Genomic DNA, 20,495 nt, shown 5'->3' with positions numbered 1-20,495 from the left:
CTGGGTGTTTCTCCCGCTATGAAGCGTGCTCCGGAGCGGAGCGCGCTTCATAGCAGGTGGGGGCCGGCTGCAATCAGCAGCCGGGACCTCACCGGCAATGACACGCTGCAGCGATCGCGCTGCCGCGTGTCATTAACCCCTTAAACGCCGCGATCACGGCGCGACCGCGGCGTTTAAGTGTAAGTGACAGGGGGAGTCCCCTGTCACTTACCGATCGGGACCCCCGCAGTGTGACTGCGGGGGTCCCGATCGCTGAAACGGACTGCCGGAGGTCTCTCACCTGCCTCCGTGCGGTCCGATCGGCGATCTGCTACACTGAGCCTGCACAGGCAGGCTCAATGAGCAGATCGCCGATAACACTGATCAATGCTATGCCTATGGCATAGCAATCATCAGTGTAGAAATCAAAGTACTGTATGTACAAGTCCCCCAAAGGGACTTCAAAAGTGTAAAAAAAAAAAGTTCAAAACACTAACACACTACCCCAAAGCCCCTCCCCCAATAAAAGTCTAAATCACCCCCCTTTCCCATTATATAAATAAAACATATAAAAATGAATAAATAGATAAACATATAATATACTGTAGCGTGCGGAATTGTCCGATCTATTAAAATATAACAAGCGTCATTGCGACCGGTAAACCGTGCACACGAAAAGAGGGGAAAAAGTGCGCAGATTACCGATTTTATGTTACATTATATATTAAAAAAAATCAATAAAAAGTGATCAAAACGTCCGATCTTCACAAATATGGTATTAATAAAACTAGAGATCATGGCGGAAAAAATGACACCACATACAGCCCCGTAGGTGAAAAAATAAAACCGTTATAAGCGTCACAATAGGCCCCTTTTATTAATATTTAATTGGCAAAAAAAAGGATTTCATAAAAAAAAATATATATAACATTAGAGAATCTGTGTAACCTGCATATGGTTGTGTTCGGACTGACCTATAGAATAATAGTGTCATGTCGCTGTTACCATATAGTGCATTACGTAGACACAGGAACCCCCCAAACATTACCATATTGCATTCTTTCTTACGATTTCACCTATTTATATCTTCATAAATAATATATTTGGGATTCCATCATACATGTTATGGTAAAATGAATTACGCCATTACACAGTACAACTATTCCTGTAAAAAACAAGCACTTACATGGCTTGTAGATAGAAAACTGAGAGTGCTAGAGCTCTTAGAAGGGGAGGAGGGAAAAACGGAAACACTAAGATCAAAATTTGCGCGGTCCACTGGGTCATTTTGGGCCTGGTCCTCAAAGGGTTAAAGGGACCCATTTCACTCTTAAAGGGACCAATTTCACTCTTAAAGGGACCCATTTTGCTCTTAAAGGGACATATTTTGCTCTTAAAGGGACCCAGGTCGCTCTTAAAGAGACCCAGGTCGCTCTTAAAGGGACTTAGGTTGCTCTTAAAGGAACCCATTTAGAGCGACTTGGGTCTCTTTAAGAGCGACTTGGGTACGGTCCCTTTAAGAGTGACTTGAATACCGTCCCTTTAAGAGTGACTTGGTTACCGGCCCTTTAAGAGCGGCTTGGGTACTGTCCCTGTAAGAGCGACTTGGTTACTGTCCCTTTAAGAGCGGCTTGGGTACTGTCCCTGTAAGAGCGACTTATGTAATTCCCCTTGCACAGTGGCTTGGGTACTGTCCCTTTAAGAGCGGCTTGGGTACCGTCCCTTTAAGAGCGGCTTGGGTACCGTCCCTTTAAGAGCGGCTTGGGTACCGTCCCTTTAAGAGCGGCTTGGGTACCATCCCTTTAAGAGCGGCTTGGGTACCGTCCCTTTAAGAGCGGCTTGCGTACCGTCCCTGCTACATGGCTGCCTCAGCTCTACTAATTTACTGACTGACCTCTGCTACTTATAATGGTAAAGATCATTGCTCAGTTACCATGACAATCTTACTGAGGTCAGGGAGACAAAATCGTTAAGGACCTTCCATATATTACATCTTCTATTGGCCAATAGTGGACATGTGACTGTGGATGGTGTGATACATTGCCTGACGAGACCTTAGAGTTCCTATTGGCTGCTATATTTCAGCTATTTGCATATGTGCTGTGATTGGCTGTTAGCGGTTAGAGTGTGGCCATTATTTCCAATGGGCCATTGTTTTCTATGGGAAATTAGGGGTCTTTAAACGTAAATTTCTTAAAAATGACAAATCCGATCGAAACGAAAAATAGATAACACACCTCACACCGCCGAGGGCTTCGAAACGCAAATCGGTTCGGGCTGTATTACGCGCAGAAAAATAGCTGGAAGAAGAAGAAACGGAAGAAGAAGAAGAATACGGATTACAATATAGTGCTTTTCAAGCACTATAATAATCTTGCGGACCATATAGTGAAAATCTTAATTTTAACCCTTCCTTGGCCATCCATTTCCTGGCCACCATTAACCGAATAACAAACAGCAATTTTGTAACCAATAATTTATCATTTTTCCATCCCGCTTCTCTTAACACAACTAACAGCCATATTTTTGGAGATTCAATCTCTAATATGCTTTATCACCTTTTTGTACTTTTGGGCACTCATAATACGCGTGAAAGAAACCCGGCTGATCCACTCCACACCTGAGGCCTGCCCCATTATACTTAGGAAAGATTTGGGACAATTTTTTCGGTATACAATATAACCTATAATTAAATTTTTAAAAATTGGATGCTGTTAAGTAAAATTTCTTTCCCATTTTTCCATATTTCCATCCAATCTGCCTCATCTATCACACCCAGATCCTCTTCGCATTTTGTAACAGTACTGTACCTTATCACCTCACTTTGACCTTCAACCAAAAACTTGTAACTCTTCGACATCACTGTTTTAAATTTTTCTCCATTATTTAAATAACTATGGATTCTCTTCCTCCAGTTTTTCTTTCTGTCTGATTGCCGCAGCCGCTTATTTTAATTGCTAATACCTAATGTATCATCCTCCATATTCCAGTCTTAAGTCTTCTAAAGTACGCAATCCTCCCTCCACAAAATATTATGTTACGTAACGTAACCTATATTTACCCCAAAATAGAAATTCTTGATTTTCCAACTCCTGTGAGTGAGTGTTATGAACCCCTTCATGCCAAGGGTCATTGATGCACGGATGTCCGGGTCACATTGAAGCAGTCGTCTCCTTGTCGCCTTCTCTTAGATGCCATAACGCTTTTTATTCCCTCCAACAGGGCTGGTTGGGGTGTCATTTTTTGGACATGATCTCTAGTATTTATTGGTATCATATTGGACTTATATAATCAATGCTCTAGATTGCATATACTGATGAATGCTATGCCATAGCATAGCATTGATCAGTATTATCGGCGATCTGTGCATAGAATCTGCCTGAGAGCAGACTGTATTACACAGACACTATGGGGGAGATTTATCAAACATGGTGTAAAGTGAAACTGGATCAGTTGCCCCTAGCAACCAATCAGATTCCAGCTTTCATTTTCAAATAATAAAATAAAAGGTGGAATCTGATTGGTTGCTAGGGGCAACTGAGCCAGTTTCACTTTACACCATGTTTGATAAATCTCCCCCTATGTGCTGATGATTGGTTCCCTTTAATAATAAAGTAACTATAAACTTGGTGAGTGCCGGAATTCTGTTCTACACATCCATTGGATTCCATGTCCATGTATAGGGAAGGGCTGTGGGCATAGGACAATGCCTTTAACCCCTTAAAGTGTCACTGTCGTTATTTTTTTTTTTTTTTTTTTGCAGAAATCAATAGTACAGGCGATTTTAAGAAACATTGTAATTGGGTTTATTAGCCGAAAAATGCATTTTTGTCATAAAAAAGAAGTTTGAAGCTCTCCCCCCTGTCTTCATGGTTTTCCTATGGAGAGAGGAGAGATGAGGCACCAAAACAGGACAACAAAGAGTTAATTTACAGCTACCTCACCAGGCTCTCTCCTCTGATGTCACCACTGACCTCTCTGACCTCTGAATAGCTCCCGTCCAATCCCCTTCCCCCCCCCCCCCGTGCCCGCTGTGGAATCCTTTGTTCTCTGCTTTCTGCTGCCGACTAACCTCCCCTCTCCATAGCTCAGACACGATCCGATTGATAAAATAACAGTCTAGATTTCCTGATTCTGAGCAGTGGATGACAGAAAGGAGAGGAGGGGGGACCTGGGAAAAGGCTTTTTAAATGCAGATATTGATTTCTGCAAAAAAAATAAAATAAAATAACAACAGTGACACTTTAAGATAAATGGTGGAAGTGAGTTGGCAAGTACTGTCATCAGACCGTGCTGTGACATCATACCACTGTGATGTCACCATGTTCAAGGAAAATTTACCTGATCATTCCTCAACCTTATAATCAGCAGTCAGTTTACCGACCACCTAGGGTTGGATGGGCAAGTAGGTAGGGACAGTTGGGGGGCCCAGCACTAGGGCTGACTGTCATGTCTTCCCTACCTATTCTCCCTGGTCATACGCTCCTAACAGTATTGCCGGTTTGTTACTTTAGCATTTCTCCAGACAAGTCATAGCTGGCAAGATGAGAGATTAATGTGATGAACTGCTCATATATGTGTTCAGCTCGTGTTCATTCCTATGCCATCCCACTCACCATGGTTAGTAGAATGGCATTGGAAACACTTATCTATAGTATCTTATGAAGTGCTCTGCAATTTATATAAAAAATCTGGATGTAGATGTCATAAGCAGGTGATGGAGGAGACGAGGTGGCCGAGTGGTTAAGGCGATGGACTGCTAATCCATTGTGCTCTGCACGCGTGGGTTCGAATCCCATCCTCGTCGTGCTGTTTTGGTATTATGGCAGGCTGCATGGGTCTTTATCATGACAAATAGCAGGTCTTCTGCGGTGTCAGACCTACCTGGAGCGTTGCTGCAACCACTTGTCAATATGGGTCCCCAGGGTGTTTACGTCATTCAGGGTTGAGGCCCAGATAACTCGTCCTTGATCCGGTCACACAAATTGCTAGTTGGGCCTCATCATTCCAGGCTAGCTCTGTGGCTAGGGTGTGATACAGAGTATCACTGAAGAGCACTTAGAACCCACCCTAGGGCTAAAACTTAACCTTTATTTGAAAATTATTAAAAGATCCATATAAACTTAAAACGAAAATGGTGCCAAAACATGTGCAAATAACCATGTTATGTCCTCTCACCCAGCAGGCAATGAGCTAGGACAGAGGACCTCGTGGCGCAACGGTAGCGCGTCTGACTCCAGATCAGAAGGTTGCGTGTTCAAATCACGTCGGGGTCAGCAAAATTCTTTTAGTTGTTGTGTGACTCTTTAGACCAGTGACAGGGAACCTTCGGCCTTCCAGCTGTTGCAAAACTAAATTTACCATCATGACTGGCATGTTCAGGCAATGTGGTAAATTTAGTTTTGCAACAGCTGGAGGACCGAAGGTTCCCTATCCCTGCTTTAGACCTTAATGGTGGACTTTTCCATTCATGTTGGTAGAGATGCCTGGTTTTCTTGCAAAACTACAATTCCCATCCATGCCTGGTAAGCGTAATAAAAGCCTGTAGATTGGTAGGTCAAAGCTTCTTCTGCTGTCTTCTTGTCTGCTTGTAGTTTTTAAACTGGCCACTGAGCCTAATAATAGCCTGACACCTAGAGATCACTTATCACAAGGCGTATCATGTGTCATCACAGGAACAAAATTACAGTAAGAGGTGTCACCCTCTTCTCTCTCACTGCATGTAGACTGTCACAGGGTAGGGGCCCAATTACATGGAGCGATAATCTGCCAAATCAGGCCCATAAGGCAGATCAGGCTCTGTGCAATAAAGACAACGATCAGCGAATGACAACGATCATCGACTGATCGTATCTTTAGATCCTCGACGAGCACGTAGAGTGTAATTGCAATGCATGGACAACTGACATTTGTGTAAAAAATAATAAAGTTCATACATTTGACTACGCTCCCTGGTGCTTCTGCCCGCTCCCCTGTACCTTCCTGTCTTCTTCCCGCTGTCCTCAGCCGCAGAGCCAATCATTGGCCATACTTAGTGATTGGCTGAGAGGCCTGTCCCTTCAGAGGCCGGCTCTGCAGTACTTCCGGCGGCTGCGGGAGCACACAGAAGACAGTAAGGTCCCGGGAGCGGGCAGAAGCATCGGGGAGCATGGTAGGATGTATGAAATTTACTAGGCAAGAGCTGCATGGACATCATTAGTGATATATATATACAGCCCTTGCTGTACGATGGTCGAGCCATGAAATAAGTTCTGTAAGGGTGTGTTCACACCTACAGGATCTGCAGCAGATTTGATGCTGTGTTCAGTTATTTAAATGATATCTGCTGCAGAAAATCAGCTGCAGATCCTGTAGGTGTGAACGCACCATTAACAAGCACCAATCTAGCAAATCGGTGCTCATTTACATTATTGATCAGCCCTTAGTCTAGAAAACTCCCCTATAGAAGTCAATGAATTAGCTCCAGAGTACAGGTTTCTATGGTCCATGTGACTGCTGTAAAGCACAACCCTGTGACTGCTGTAAAGCATAAAGTATAACATATAATTTTTTCTAAATGGTGCCATAAATTTAAAAGGCAAAAAAACCTAATTTGTTTTATTATCACACTTTAAGAAGAGTTAATAGGAGTTAAGAAATCAGTTACATGAGCCCAAATTGGTTTAATCAAAAATTTCAATTTGTCCCTAAAAAAACAAGCCTTCATATGGCAATAGGAGAATTAAAAAAACTATAGCTCTTAGAATTCAAGTATAAAAAAATAAAAGAAAATGTTTGGGAGATAAAGTTAGAAAGTACTGCAGGGGATGCGCTATTGACCAGGATTTTGTACATTTATAGTATTTTGTCTGGCACTGGTCTGAACACTGTTCTATTTCACCCTTTGCTGTGTTAATTGAATTCCACCACACCTGTCTATTTCTCCTGCTAAATTTGTTCTAGGCTACAGATGGTTAAGCCAGTTGTGATTGACAAGTCCCTTCATCACTGATATTCCTTCATTACCAGTCTGTGATGTGTGTGGTTGTGGTCTGGATGTCAGAGGGTCGGTCCAACCCTGGACCTGGTTTCCCAAAAGAATACCACTGGCCTTCTGCTCAGTGTTTGCTACAAGTCTGTTTTGGATTTTACCTGCATTGCTATTGTGGATTTTCTGACCTTTTGCTTGCCCTTTTCTGATCCTCTGCTGATCTGGTACTGGATTTGCCCGCTTGGTTTTCTGGACCATTTCTGTACAACCATTCTTCAGTGTTTTTTTTGTCTTGCTTTGTCTCAGTGTGCACTTTGCATAGGTAGAGAACATGAACCGGTTGCCACTGATGGGTCGGATGGGCTAGTAGGAAGGGACAGCACTCGGGCTTACTGTCATGTCTCCCTACCTATTCACCCTGGTCATACGTTCCTAACAGTATTATCGACTTGTGTCTAGACAAGTCATAACTGACAAGATGAGGCAAGATGAGAGATTAATGTGATGAACTGCTCATATATTGTGCTCAGCTCGTTTTCTTTTCTATGCCATCCTACTCACCATGTTTAGGTGAATAGGCAAAAAAAATAAAAAATTATGAAGTGTTTTGCGATTATTATAAGAAATCTGGATGGACATGACATAAAAAGTGGAAGGAGGAGACGAGGTGGCCGAGTGGTTAAGGCGATGGACTGCTAATCCATTGTGCTCTGCACGCGTGGGTTCGAATCCCATCCTCGTCGTACTGTTTTGGTAATATCGCAGGCTCCATGGGACTTTGCCATGACGAAGAAGGTAAGCAGGTCTTCTGTGGTGTGCAACTACCTTGGAGAGTTCCCACAACCACATGTCGTTACGATGCCCAGATAACTTGTCCTTCATCTGGTTGCACAGACTGCTAGTTGGGTCTCGTCATTCGGCGCCAGGGTGTGGTATGGGATGGCTGCTGGAGCAGCATGGAAGGCGTGGCCTGCTTTGTCGAAAACCATCCAGAATGTGGCCAGAAATACCTAGAGACTCCTGGACGCCAGACAATTATACACCCAGAGGAGTTTTACAGCTGGAAGTGGATTATGCACTGGTTCAAGGATCCTCGACATTACTTAGGATTTATATTAGAGATGAGCGAATATACAGTAATAGTGAAGTGCTTCATTATCTCTGATCTCTGATCATCACCCTGCTTCCTTTTAACTGACTGCCGCTCCGTGCCGCTCCTCCCCGGGTACTGTCAAAAGCTGGATCCAGTCCTGAGAATGTTCTCCCAGTTTCCCAGGAGTGGATCCATTTTTTCCCTGCACCCAGGGAAGAGCGGCATGGACAGCTGCCTAATAAAAGCCTGTAGATTGGTAGGTCAAAACTTCCGATTCCTCCCCAGACTGGACGTTTCAGTGAAAGCTATTATTGTCAAACCCAAATTGTCTAAGAAGGCTTCTAGAGCATTTTCAGAAAATGAAAAGCTCACTCTAAGTAGGGTTATTTTCTGGAAAAGTTTTCTTTGTAACGGCAAGATGTTCCTTGAAATTTCGCTTGAGGTTTGGGAGCGTGGTAGAAATGCTTTCATTCGTAACTAATAAACCAAGCATTCCAGACTAGCAGTCAAGCCAATAGACCAGGTGACCTCGTGGCGCAACGGTAGCGCGTCTGACTCCAGATCAGAAGGTTGCGTGTTCAAATCACGTCGGGGTCAGTGCATTATTTATTTTTATTTTTTTTAAGCTGTTGAGCTACTCTTTAGACCAGGGCCAAAGGTTCCCCATCTCTGCTTTAGACCTTCATCGTGGACTGTTCCATTCATGTCGATAAAAAATGCCTTGTTTTTGCCTTGTTTTCTTGCCTTGGATGCAGAATTAGGTTTCTATTACGCAAAACGATCATCGACCACACTTGGCTGTTTCTACCAATAATTTTCAGATTGGTGTAAAATTAAAGTACAGTTATCGGTCCTCGGTTATCGGTTAACGAATCAGTCCTGAATCCTTCCGAGAACAGGCCAGTAGAGGTGACCTTGTGCCACAACGGTTGCGTGTCTCCAGATCAGAAGGTTGCGTGTCTTGTGCTAAGATTGAGTAAATTGCATACCCTCACATTTAGTTGGATGACACCCTCAATGGTAATACCCATCCGTGCTGCAAACACAGCATGGCCAAAAGGACCATGAGTTGCGCACCAAGCCATCAGTCTTGGACACAGACGCCTGTGGGGTTTGTATTTGGGTTATATGAACCCCCAAATTGGTATAATTAAAAATTTAAATTTGTCCCTTTAAATAACCCTCAAATTTCAATGAAAATTAATTTCAATAAAATAAAATGTTTTTAGAATAAATCATAAAAAAAAAATGTTTTTGAGATGAAGTCTGTAAGTACGGCAGAGGCTGTCCTGTTGACCAGGATTTTGGCATTTAAAATATTGTCTGTACACTGGCACTGGTCTGAATACTGCTCTATTTCACCCTTTGCTGTGTTAATTGAATTCCACCACACCTGTCGATTCCTTCTGCTGACTTTGTTCTAGGCTACAGATGGCAGTTGTGATTGACAGATCCCTTCATGACTCATCTTCATTTCCAGTCTGCGAGCTGTGTGGTCTGGATGTCAGAGGACCGGTCCAATCACGCCCTGGATCCAAACTCTCATTTCCTATAAGAATACCACTGGCCTTCTGCTCAGAATATTTTGGATTTGGATGGCATTTACCTGGATTCTGGATTTTCTGACCTCTTGTTTGCCCTTTTCTTACCTTCCGTTTTTCTGCTGATTTAGTACTGTATTTGCCCACTTGGTTTTCCGACCCATTTCTGTACAACAATTCTTCATTGTTTGTTTGTCTTGTTTTGTCCCAGTGTGCATTTTGCATAACAAGGGAACATCAACCAGTTGTCAACGACCACCTACGGACGGACGGGCAAGTAGATAGGAACAACTGGGGGAGGGGGAGGGGTGGAGGGCTTAGCACAAGGGCTCACTGTTGTGTTTTCCCTACCTATTCACCCTGTTCATACGTTCCTAACAGTATTGCCGACTTGCGTCTTTAGCATGTGTCTAGACAAGCCAAAGCTGACAAGATGAGGCAGATGGGTGATTAAGGTGATGCTTATATACTGTGCTTAGCTCGTGTTTGTTCATATTCCATCCTACTCACCACGGTTAGATGAATGGTTACAGTATCTTATGAAAAGAAATGTCCCGCGATACTTATATGAAATCTTGATATGGATGACATACAAGTGTGATGGAGGAGACGAGGTGGCCGAGTGGTTAAGGCGATGGACTGCTAATCCATTGTGCTCTGCACGCGTGGGTTCGAATCCCATCCTCGTCGCACTGTTTTGGTAATATGGCAGGCTGCTTAGACCTTTGAAATGACAGAGCTGGACGAACAGGTCCTCTGTGAAGTGTTACTTTCCTGGAGCATTCCGCGTATCAATACAAGTCGCCAGGGTGCTGAGGGCATTCAGGGATGATGGTCAGTCATGCTTAGCTAATTCATCTGATTGGACAGACTCTCCCAAAAAATTTGCCAGTTGGGCCTCATTGTTCCATCCAGTTCTGTGGCCAGGTGGTGTACTGGCCCACAATCTGGCCCACAGCTTCTATTTGATGGACTTCTGGTCCCATTTCCCAGGTCCAGGTCCTCTTCTATCAGCTCTTTATGGGGAACTATATCAAAGGTTTTGCTAAAGACCAAGTATCTACGGCACCAACTTCATCCAGCACTTTTGTGACGTAGTCAAAGAAACCAATGACATGATCTGCCCACAGTAAAGCCATCAAATTGTATGAGATGAGATGACTCCTGTGCATATGGCACACAATGGATCGTACCATGAGGATTTTTCTGCATTATATTACAGCCTTGTGGTGTAATAGTTATTAAAGGAGAAGTTCGGTGAAATTTTTTATTAAAGTATTGCATTGCCCCCCAAAAGTTATACAAATCACCAATATACACTTATTACAGGAAATGCACATAAAGTGCTTTCCCTTACGTCCTAAGCAGCAGCACATAATGGGGAAGATTCTATCTTCCTGCAATGATAGGACAGATGGTAACAAGCAATAAAGAGTTAATTGCCCCGCCTATAAGGCCCTATGCTGACCCAGCCTCCTTGTGTTTTTTTCTGTCCTTCTGTGGGACAGGTGGTAGGAGGGAGCAGGGAGCAGGGAGCAGGCCTATGTGTGTTTCTCTGCTCTCCTTCCAATAATTCTTCTTTTCCACATGGTCGTGTGGAGAGGGAGAGTTTTTTTGTATATGTATTTTGTTTTTATCCTGCTTTGTTGTGTACAGAGCAAAGATTTTATTTTTCTTAAGGAAACAGCCGCCATCTCAGTGATCGCTCAGCTTCTATGCTCTGGTCAGTAAGTATTATGGCGCCATCCGCTGCCGGGCTGCACGTGGCTGCTAACCATGGCGCTGCTCAGTCAGGACGCCGCTTCCTGGTGTCTGTCTTCTCTCTTCAGAGAGGTAAGTCATAGTCAGACGGCCTTTTTTGTGAGGAATTGTATGGTGCCTGTGCAGGCTCTCTGCCTGGAAGCCTGACCTGTATTGCAGGAGGCCTGTGTGCAGGCTAATGGATATAAATTACATGAGATTTATAATAGTTTATAATTTTTATTATTTTTTTGCCTGTGTGAGCTCTGTGAGACAGTTCCGCTATGTGATCATGCAGTATGGGTCCTGCTATGTAATAATACAGTGAAAGCTATGGATCTGCTATATGTGTATGCAGCCTTAGATAAGAGCTGTTAGTTGTGCGGTCACTGAGCTGATTTCTTGCACTAGTTGCTGGTTGTGTATTGATTGCACCTGGTATCTTTCTTACACTGGCACTGCTTTTTCTTGTTGCATTGAAGCTATGAAACTGCATTGTGTGTACACAAACCTAGATTTGCTAGGTGTGTATTGGTGACACCTGATGTATGATTCATTACACCTGAGTGTGATTCCTGGCTCTAGCACTGCGATTGAAGGATGCAAGTGAAGCTGTGAGACTGCAGTGTGTGAACACAAGCCCAGAGTTGCTAGGTGAATATTGATTCCTTGCTCCAGTTCTGCTGTGGAAGGATACATTGTGTGAACACAAACCTAGAGTTGCTGTTATTGCACCTGACCTCTGATTCCTTGCTCTAGCACTGCTGTGGAAAGATGCATTGTGTGAACACAAGCCTAGAGTTGCTATTATTGCACCTAATGTCTGATTCCTTGCTCTAGTTCTGCTGTGGAAAGATGCATTGTGTGAACACAAGCCTAAAGTTGCTATTTTTTTTATTTATTTATTTTTTTATTACACCTAATGTTTTATTCAGTACTGCTATTGAATGAGGCTGTAAAGTTATGAAACTTCGTTGTGTGAAGACAACCCTAGGATTGCTAGTGGTGTATTGATTGCACCTTACATGTCAGCTATAGCTCTGCTTTTTGTTTGATGCAGTGCAGTTATGAGACTGCATTGTGTGAACACAACCCTAAAGTTCCTGGTTGTGTATTGAGCATCTGGGGTCTTTTCTAGCACGGTTACTGATATTTAATGTTGCATTGAAGCTATAAAACAGCATTGTGTGTACACACGCCTAGAGTTGCTACATGTATAGTACTGCTATTTTTAAAATAGTAAAACGAAGATATTGCAGGGTATGATCACAACTTTAGAGTTTCTAGTTGTGTACCGAGTATACCTGGTGTACCGAGTATACCTGGTAGCTGTCTTACATTAGTTCTGCTATTGAAACAATGATCCATTGAAGCAAGGAGGCTGCATCGTGTGAACACAGCCTTAGAATTGCTAGTTATGTATCAGCTGCTCTGAGGTATCTGGTTTTCTTGCACTACACAGCAGTCTGTTGCCTCTTTACCTGGCGCAGGTTTATTTATCATTTTATCTCACTTAATGCAGGAATCTATGTCCAAGGTTTCAGGGTGAGTAAACCTTTGGCAAAGCTCAGTCACTTATGTATGTGTATCCTGCAAGATTCCACATCCAGTGGAATTTATTTTTGTTTGTAGATTGTATCTTCATTGTAACCCATTACAGAAGATGCTATGTCTTAAGCAGATGGTGCTCACTTCTGAGTATGCGTGTCACTCCACATTTGGCTTCCCGATTCGTGGCCCCTCCACATTTGGCTTCCCGATCCGTGGCCCCTCCACACTTGGAGAGGAGCATTAGACTTTGCCAGAGATAGATGTTCTTTCTAATAATACTCTCTGTACCATGAGAATCCACCTGAATGGATTGGGGGCACTGAGGAAGGACTCTTCCTTACAGAAAGGTACAATCTCTGCCCCAGTCTGAAAAGGAGAAGGAAATCCTCCCTTGTTCCCCATTCTATAGAAGTTTCCAGCATGGAAGGTACTGGAAGAAATGATGGATCCGTCACTAAAAGGGATCGTCCATCTCAGAAGTCTTGTGGATGGGGACAAATAAGCTTGTGACTAAAGCTTCTCTGGCAGCAACCGTGGGTTTACCTTATGGGGCCATATTCTCGACAGTTTCCGATCCAAAGAAGGTAAGTTGTTGGTGAACGTCCATAGATCTACAGTTCTAAGCAAAGAAGGTTCCATATGGAGAACATATGCTCTGTGCTCCCCCTCCTAAAGGAGACTAACCATGCTAGTTGTGAAAGACACATATCTACATGTACCTGGCTACAGAGAAGACTGCATGTACCTAGCTACAGAGAAGACTGCATATTCCTTTTGCATCTTTCTGAAATCACCTCCGCTCCCTTTACATTCACTAAGGTAACCTGCCGGGTCTGGGATGACATATATCTATCCTAAGATAAGAAGGGAAGTAGATGGGACACTCTTCTATGTTATGTCAGCTGTAGTCACCATCTGGAGAGAATCCAAGATCACCATTGTCTCCTTCCTGCACGAGTGATTGTTAATTATCAAAAACTTACAGTACTATATTTTCACCTACCCGTTACCATTCCTGGGTCAGGATTCCTAGAACTCCCCATTGGTGTATCTTCACCCAATGATGATTGTCAGGTCTCATGACGTCTGCAAGCAACGAATTGAAAAGGCAGGTTGGCATATGTATCCCCGTGCAGCAGATGCTGTCAGTATGGGACCAAAGAATAAACAGCCTACATTGGGTTATGGTTTATACCCACAGATAAAAGGGCCTCAACATTTTCTTCAGTCAGTGGCAGACCAATCTCGCCCTCAAAGTGGGTGGAGGCAACCACCGATCTATCTAACAAAGGGTGAGACAGGCGAAGAAGACTTTGTTCCTAACAGAAGTGGCTGTCATCCAACATGTGAGAGATGAGTGCGGTAAGTGAGCTCCAGTCCACTTCAGCACATCAATCTATGGGGAAGCTATCGGAATAAGATCGAGAACACATCTACAGTGGTGCATATCCATCTATGGGGAAGCTATCGGAGTAAGATCGAGAACACATCTACAGTGGTGCATATTGATCTTCAGAGCTGCATGTGACCAGTAGCATTACTGTTAAAAGCAGAAGCTGTTTTTTGCATGGACCAAGAGATCTATCCAGCAACAAGGGAAGTCACAATGCCTTAATGTAAAAGGCTAAAGCCATTATATTACCCTGACAGAAGAATGGTCTCTGGACCAGGAGAAGTTCTGGTGAATCGCCAGATATTACAGCTACCCATTGGTCCCATGGCCATTTCGGGTAAAACCAGGGTGCGTGGTTTTAACTCCCTAAAAACTACTGTGGACAACAATCAGTAGAAGTCTGGTAAAAGACAATGCAGGATCAGTCTCATTAATCCTGAGAGCCACAGATTGGCCCAAGAGGTCATTGTGGTAATTGTTGTCCTCTCCTGATGAATATGTCCAAAAGGACATTTTGGAGACTTCCCCAGATTCCTCACCTACTGCCCCATGAGGACGGATTATGTCTGGCAAATCACCAGATATTATGGCGACCCTTACGTGGACCTAATGGCCATTTCGGATAACGCCAGAATACGTGGTTTTTACTCCCTAAAACTGCTAGGGACGACAACCCGTAGTAGTCTTGTAAGGACAAGACTGAATCATGCCTCATTACTCCTAATAGTTCAAGAAGGCATGGCTGTTCTCTCCTGATGCATGTGTCCAAAAGGACATTTTGGAGACTTCCCCAGAATCCTCACTTACTGTCACAGAAGGGCAGATTGTGTCTGGGTCTGGACCACCTATGATTGACGGCCTGAAGATTGACAGGCCTGATGAGCTGAGGCTTTTTAGAATTGGTGGTAAACATGATTCTGCTATTAAGAGCAGAACCCACAAAGAGAACGTCCCTGAGGGTTAAGGACATTGTCTATCCTGGTGTGAAGAATCGGACTTCTCCCATATCACTGTCTATCAAGGCGATCCTTCGATTTCTCCAGGATGGGTTTGAGAATGGGCTGAAGCTGCGACCGTCAAAGTACATGTCTCTGCTCTTCCAGACAGCTGACTGTCCGAAAAAATCCCTAATACAAAGATTTATTAAAGCTACGCAAAGGATTAAAGCAACTGTAATGGATCCAACTCCCAGGTGGGATCCGGGACTCGTCCTTCATCACCTTGCACGGCTCCGTTTTGAGTTCTTATCTTTAGTTGAATTAAAATACCTGACCCTCAAGGTATGCTTCCTAGTAGCTATTACATCTGCTAAACGCAGGAGTATGTTCAGACTTTAGGAGCCACTGAACCATATCTTGTTATCCTTCAGGACTTTGTCTTTTACCCTTAAGTTTCCTTCCTTGTCCAACATTACTCCGCAGATTGAGTTACCTGTTTTTGCCTAAATTCCTCCAATGAGGAAGCGTTACAACGGCACTCTCTGGTTGTGGGCGGAGCCTTGGGCCTGCACTCTCTGGTTGTGGGCGAAGCCTTGAGAGTTTATTTAGTGAGAACCAGAGAAGTCAGAAGATTTTTATCTGTATCTTTTTCAGGAAGGAACAGTGATTGGAAGTCCTCAAAAGCCACTTTATCCAGATGGATACGGCAGACTCTGTGTGTTACCAAGAGGTGAGAGTCCAAGTACCTGAATCCATTAAGGCCCTTACCACAAGGGCAATGTCTACATCCTGGGTGGAGGAGATGTGCATTCTCATTGATCAGATATACAAAACTGCATTGTGGTCTTCTTATACTTTTGGACATTAGAACCTCTGGGCAACCAATCTTGGTAAACCGGTTCTCATGACTGCTGTATGATTCTCCCACCCTTTATGTGATCTTGCTATATCCCCATTATGTGCTGCTGCTTAGGACGTAAGGGAAAGTGGAATTTTATACTCACCGTAAATTCTTTCCTGTAGTCCGAAGCAGCAGCACAAACTAACCCTCCCTATAAAAGTTTATGCATCATACCTTGAGTGTTTTGGCTTATGTTTTCCTAGATCGTTAGAAGTACACAAGGAGGCTGGGTCAGCATAGGGCCTTATAGGTGGGGCAATTAACTCTTTATTGCTTGTTACCATCTGTCCTATCATTGCAGGAAGATAGAATCTTCCCCATTATGTGCTGCTGCTTCGGACTACAGGAAAGAGAATTTACGGTGAGTATAAAATTCCACTTTTTCCCTGCTCTTACTACTGCATCAAGGCTTCACTTCCTGGATAAAATGGTGATGTCACGACCCAACACCTAGAGCTGTGCGGGCTGTGGCTGCTGGAGAGGATGATGGCAGGGGGATGCTCAGTGTCCCTCCAGTGCCCTGTGTCCCTCAGTGTCCCCCTGCCATCATCCTCTCCAGCAGCCACAGCCCGCACAGCTCTGGGTGTCGGGTCGTGACATCACCATTTTATCCAGGAAGTGTATTTCCCGTAATAAGTGTATATTGGTGATTTGTATAACTTTTAGGGTGGAATACAATACTTTAATAAAAATTTTCACCGGACTTCTCCTTTAAAGAAACTCAGTAGGTTTCTGCTGTCCTATATCAGGGTAGCAGAAACTAGTGACGGAGAGGCTGAACAGAATGATGTATCACTTACATTGTTCTGTGCAGCTGATCCAGAGATCTCCTCCTGAATAACATGGACAATAAGTAGTCCTCTCTATTATGTGCATGAGCCCAGTAGTCCTGGATATTCATGAGAAGCTGAAACTTCCGCCCACCAGCTGCTGATTGGCAGTTATCTATCCATGCTGTGTATAGGCAGTCACCGTTCACAGGGCCGATTCAAGGGTTTCTGCCGCCTGAGGCAAACCTCAGGCGGCCGCCCCGAGTGATAGCCGGCATCCCCCCGGTCTAACACCCCCCCCCCCCCCGCGCCGCAGCAGCAGCCATCTACTCACCTGTCCCACACCGCAGCCGGGCCAGCAATCTCTGCTGTCTCCACATCCCGTCAGGTCCGGCGATGTCACCAAGCAGCTGTCACGGACCTCCAGGCTGTGGTGAGTGAGTGGGGTGATCGGGTCGCGCGGGGCGGTCCCGCGCGACCCGATCACCCCAGCGCGTCCTCCACCGACCCCGGGCACTCACCACAGCCTGGAGGTCCGTGACAGCTGCAGGGTGACATCGCCGGACCTGACGGGATGTGGAGAGCGCGGGCGACGGGACAGGTGAGCGGCCGCTGTCATTTTTGTTAAGTGATACTTAACAAAAATGACAGCAGGGGGGACATAATGCCGCCCCCTGCCGGACCGCAAATTCTGCCGCCTGAGGCGGAAGGCTCATTCCGCCTCATGGCAGAAGCGGGCCTGACCGTTCAATCAGCAGCTGGAGGGCGGGTTGAGGGGCGTGGCAAGAATCCCGGTCTCCTGCATATTAGGAGGACGGATGAGCAGAATGATGTAAGTAATACACTGATCATTTCTGCCACTAGTTTATGCTGCCTGCATTTAAGGTGGAATAAACCTAGTGACAGATTCCCTTTAAAGATTTTCCCATTCAGAAGCTGTGTGTGCATGAACCACCCAACCAATCTGCATTTTTAAAAAATCGGTATTAAAGGGGTATTCCACTCAAACATAACTTTTCATATGTTGCTGCCCTCTTTTAAGGTTGATATAATGTAATAACTGAGTGACAGGAGAGGGGAGCCCTGTGCTCCCTGTCATGCAACTTTCTTTGTGATGCAGAGCATAGACATTAGCTCCGCCTGTATTACACAGCATACAGACCTGACCAGAAGAGATCAGAGCACCGGAGAAAAGCAGGAGCCAGGAGAGGTAAGCATTACCAGAGGGGGGGGGGGGCAGAATAATATTGGCAGTGAAACACCTATAGTTTTCACCACCCACAATAAATACATGGAGAGTAATTCATGAATAATTAAACTTTATTGACACATTATCCAATATTAAAAACAGTTTAGGGGAACGGTATCGGCTGAGTGTGGGATAAATAGTAGTATCACAGTGCTTAATGTACTAGTGCTTAATGTAAATTGTTAATATATGATTACAGAAGAAAATCCCTTCATACCAATATCAAATATTATGTAGAAGCACTATTATGGCAACACCTATCACCTGTGCAGTTTTGCCCTCACGTTGCTCCATTGGCATGGTTCGCCGCCATATGTGACGCCAATCGATGTGTCAACCTGTCCCCATGAAGCGGTGTCATCAGTTACCCACAGACAGTAGTTCCTGTCTCGGCCAGAGATGTCAGCAGAGAGCACTGTGACAGACTGAAAATAAAACAACATATATCTGCAGGACATACAGCGGCTAATAAGTATGGGAAGGCTTGAGATTTTTTAACAGAAGTAAATTACAAATCCATATAACTCTGACAATAGTTGATTAAAAAGATTTTCACTGGACAACCCCTTTAATGTGTACGGATCTTTTTTGGTTTTCTAGCCTGGGTCAGTGCAGTTTGTGTCGTTATACTGCCACCTAATGGAGGACTGATGAATGACAGGTGAAAAAAAAATTGCACAAAGCAAATGCAGGTGGTAGATATGTGAACAGTTTTATGTCCAATAGAAGAATGAGGTAATACTGTAATAATAAGCAATAATAATAAGATTTGTAAAGATTCTAATATTAAGTGGGGTTTGGATAAAATAGTCAAACATAGCTTAGTAACGGAAAAGTAAAAGCTTGGCAGCGGTGGGATTCGAACCCACGCCCCCGAAGAGACTGGAGCCTTAATCCAGCGCCTTAGACCGCTCGGCCACGCTACCTCCATTGGTTGGTGTGATTTGCTCCGACTTGCTCCTCCACAGGCCTCACGACTCTCTGTGGCCGGTGATTCCCTATGGAAGCTGAGTCGGCCCAGTCCTTTCCTCAGCAGTGGCTACACAGATCCATTCTGTACATGTCTTGTGGGTGCACACTCCAAACAGGAAACGTCAGTCAAAAAATGTCCCTGTTTAGGACGCGGAAAACAAAAGGGCACTTGCCTGTGCCGGGTTCCATAGTGATCAGCGCTCGTGTACTTAGGTAAAACTGACATGATGATATCTTTATTCTATACCAGGGGCGTAGCTAGGATTCACGGGGCCCCATAGCAAAAAAAATTAAGGGGCCCTCCTCCCCTATGCACAACACAAAGCACTGCACATATGTATAAAATATCTTGTAGCCAGAGGCAAAATCCTGGCTGCAGCCACAAGATTGACTGGCAGAGCAGAGAGCCAATGGCTGCTTGCTATGACAGTCCACTGTTTTTATCTATAAGGGCCCATTAGGAGCTGTAAATACATAGGTGCAGGAGCAGACTACCTTCTGCTTAACCCCTTATGTACTGCAGTGTGTAAGTGACCCAAAGTTCAGAAGACAAGGAGATATGCACTGATAACCCCTGAACTCTGCACATTTTTCTACTTGATTGCACAGCTGGAGAACAGAGGTTATCAGTGCACTGGAACAGAGATCTGTCTTCTACTTGTTAACCCTTTTTTTGTGTTGCAGCATGTAAGTAAGCATTGGGTCACTTACACACTGCACTACATAAGGCGTTAAGCAGAAGGACACACGCTCTTACCTTCTCCTCCGGGCCCCCCTCCTGCACGGGCCCCATAGCAACTGCCTACCCTGCCTCTATGGTAGCTACGCCACTGTTCTATACGTCAGTCCAAACACAGCGACTTAGTAAAACTTGATTTGGGGCAAATAATTGTGACTCTTATAACAGTTTTAGTTTTTCACCTACGGGGCGTCATTTTTTTCCTTAATCCAGCGCCCTAGACCGCTCGGCCACGCTACCTTGTCTTCCACGACTCTTCTTGGGGTCAGTACTCTCTGTGGCCGGTGATTCCCTGTGTTGGCCCATTCCTTTCCTTAGCAGTGGCTACACAAACTAGTCATATACTGTATGTACAAGCTCCATACAGGAAGAGGCAACCAAAAATGTCCCTGTTTCAAATCAGGAAAACAAAGTTGCAGTCTCTGTGGAGGGTTCCATGGTGTAATGGTTAGCACTCTGGACTCTGAATCCAGCGATCCGAGTTCAAATCTCGGTGGGACCTTGAGTCTTTTCTTTCCTCCTAACACAGCAGGTAGAGGGTTAGATCACAGCTTATGGCTGTATCTGTGTTTTCCTTGACCCCAACCTTTTTCGGCCATTGGTAATCCAATGCTGTATCAGCATGCTAGAGTTGGACTCTCTGGAATCTCTATGTTTCT

The 20,495-nt window shown here is 44.4% G+C and overlaps 7 non-coding genes across 7 annotated transcripts; 6 read left to right on the top strand and 1 right to left on the bottom strand.

The window, feature by feature from the left end:
* The first annotated feature begins 4,704 nt into the window (after positions 1 to 4,704).
* On the top strand, positions 4,705 to 4,786 carry TRNAS-GCU (transfer RNA serine (anticodon GCU)). Its single transcript has one exon. It is a non-coding gene; the product is annotated as a tRNA-Ser (tRNA).
* Positions 4,787 to 5,183: 397 nt separating this feature from the next.
* TRNAW-CCA (transfer RNA tryptophan (anticodon CCA)) lies at positions 5,184 to 5,255 on the top strand. Its single transcript has one exon. It is a non-coding gene; the product is annotated as a tRNA-Trp (tRNA).
* Positions 5,256 to 7,610: 2,355 nt separating this feature from the next.
* Positions 7,611 to 7,692, top strand: TRNAS-GCU (transfer RNA serine (anticodon GCU)). The gene has a single exon. It is a non-coding gene; the product is annotated as a tRNA-Ser (tRNA).
* An 875-nt stretch (positions 7,693 to 8,567) lies between these two features.
* Positions 8,568 to 8,639, top strand: TRNAW-CCA (transfer RNA tryptophan (anticodon CCA)). The gene has a single exon. It is a non-coding gene; the product is annotated as a tRNA-Trp (tRNA).
* Positions 8,640 to 10,191: 1,552 nt separating this feature from the next.
* On the top strand, positions 10,192 to 10,273 carry TRNAS-GCU (transfer RNA serine (anticodon GCU)). Its single transcript has one exon. It is a non-coding gene; the product is annotated as a tRNA-Ser (tRNA).
* An 8,696-nt stretch (positions 10,274 to 18,969) lies between these two features.
* On the bottom strand, positions 18,970 to 19,051 carry TRNAL-AAG (transfer RNA leucine (anticodon AAG)). Its single transcript has one exon. It is a non-coding gene; the product is annotated as a tRNA-Leu (tRNA).
* Positions 19,052 to 20,266: 1,215 nt separating this feature from the next.
* TRNAQ-CUG (transfer RNA glutamine (anticodon CUG)) lies at positions 20,267 to 20,338 on the top strand. The gene has a single exon. It is a non-coding gene; the product is annotated as a tRNA-Gln (tRNA).
* The last annotated feature ends 157 nt before the right edge of the window (positions 20,339 to 20,495 follow it).

Source organism: Dendropsophus ebraccatus, chromosome 1 (genome assembly GCF_027789765.1).
Source record: "Dendropsophus ebraccatus isolate aDenEbr1 chromosome 1, aDenEbr1.pat, whole genome shotgun sequence".
Taxonomy (NCBI): Eukaryota; Metazoa; Chordata; class Amphibia; order Anura; family Hylidae; genus Dendropsophus; species Dendropsophus ebraccatus.
The sequence above is the reverse complement of the archived record's forward strand: the minus strand, read 5'-3'. Positions and strand labels throughout refer to the sequence as shown.